Genomic DNA, 2,036 nt, shown 5'->3' on the forward strand with positions numbered 1-2,036 from the left:
AAGGAAAGGAAATTTCAAGGAAAGGAAATTTCAAGGAAAGGAAATTTCAAGGAAAGGAAAGGAAAGGAAATTTCAAGGAAAGGAAAGGAAAGGAAAGGAAAGGAAAGGAAAGGAAAGGAAAGGCTCAATCCAAGAGAGAGTCTAAAAAACAGAGGCAAACAACATCTGAAGCACAGCAGTAGATGTGTATTTAGAGCACAGATGTCGGGGTGGGCACAAATAGGTCTTCAAATACATAAATGGTAGCTGTGAAGGGGAAGGAAATAAACAATCAGCTATATCCACTGCAAATGGGAAAAGGAATCATGGATTTACACTGCACTTGGAAATACTCTGCCTGGAAATTCAAGCAAATGTCTGTAACGCTGAAGACAGATGAAAGTAGCAATAGCCCTCCCTGGGAGGTGTTATCCAGAGCAGGTGAGACAAAATTCTGCAGCTAGGGGAGTGCTTGGGCTGCCCTTTGTTAGATGGGCTCTTCAGGCCTTTTCCACAAATCTGTGCTCTCCCATGCAGAGACTGAGGGAATTACAAATGACATTATTTCCTTGGATAATGTGTTACTGCTGGGGGACTGCCACGCCTGGCGTACAAATCAGTGCAATCCCACAAACTCTTACCTTGGCATGAGTCCTCCTTGTTTTCTGCACGTGGCAGGAGCCCCTCAGCAGTGGTGGAACCCCAGAGTCTGTCACTCCCTGCCCACTTGGGCACAGTTGGTTCCCTGCTCTCACCAGCGGCTATGGCTGACTGAAGTCAGGAGTGTCCCCACACATCACTGCACTCTATAAAGAGAAATCCAGCAAGAGAGAGCAACAAAAAATGGGGAAAAGAAAAAAGAGATGTGAAAAGAACTAATGCAGCTTTCTTTGGATGCTTCTTTGTCATCTGGAGGCTGTGCTGAAGCAATCCTTCCTGGGTTATTGGCTTATCACCAGGGCTGGAGCAATGTCTATGAGAATTGTTCATTTTTTAGATTAGCCCTCTGAAGCAGAGAGGGAATTTGGCATTTCTTGGTTAAGGTTAGACCCTGCTTCCCATCCCTTCTCCCATGGAAGGGAGCAGAGTGAGGGCAGGAGCATAAAGGCATTTCAGAGGGGCTGAGTGCATTTCAAATGTATCAAAGCTGACACTAAGGCATAGTTTGCTTCACACCTGTGCTTGCTTTCCACCTCCCTCTCATTTAACCCCAGCTTTGGTTCCCCCCTTCCCCCAAATCCCTTTTGCTTGGCTTTGAGCTGAGCTGAGGTCTCCCAGGCTACTGCACAAATGACTTTGGGAAGAAAGGAATAAGCTAAAGGAGGATGAGGAAAAAACATTCAGGAAATCAGTTGTTAGGTTATTCTTCTCTTCCAAATGTGTTAGAGATACTGCAAATGAGTCTTGTTAAAAGTCTTTCTAGACATCCAAGCAGAGGTGTAAGTTCCCAGGCACTCTCCTTTGGGCAGCCCAGCCGAAATCTGCCCCAAAGATCTTTCCCTGCTTTCTAAGGCCCCTTCTTCCCTTCCCCTCCCAGGCACGATGGAGTCAGTTTCAGACAGAGGGGAGGTTCCCCTTTAGTGGTTTGACACTTGGTTCGACCCTGCAGTGCAGCAGCACAGCTGGGCCTTTCGGAGAGCAATCCTGGGCTTTGGCAGCTCTGGGGTGTGCAGAGTTCGCCACCCCGAGCAGGATCCAGCTCAGCCCTTCCCTGCTGGGCTCTGGCTGCACGTTGTGCCGGCTCTGATGCTGCACCAAGGGATGTGCTGGGGAAGCCCTGTGCGGACAGAGGGGTTAATCTGACGTGTTTCTGTGTGCTCATGGAAAGCAGAAATGTCCCTGCTGGGCCATCTGACATCAAGGAGCAGTCTCTGGTTTGGGAGGTTCCTCAGCTCCAGGCTTGTGGTGTTGTGAGGGTCCCCAGGACGAGGTGGGAGATGAGAATTTGACTCCAAGTTCTCAGAAGGCTGAGATTTATTATTATATTATTGTATTTATTTATTATTTATCTATTATTTTATTATATTATATTATGTTTATATTATTTACTATTATAT

The sequence above is a fragment of the Geospiza fortis genome, unplaced genomic scaffold, assembly GCF_000277835.1.
Source record: "Geospiza fortis unplaced genomic scaffold, GeoFor_1.0 scaffold101, whole genome shotgun sequence".
NCBI lineage: Eukaryota > Metazoa > Chordata > Aves > Passeriformes > Thraupidae > Geospiza > Geospiza fortis.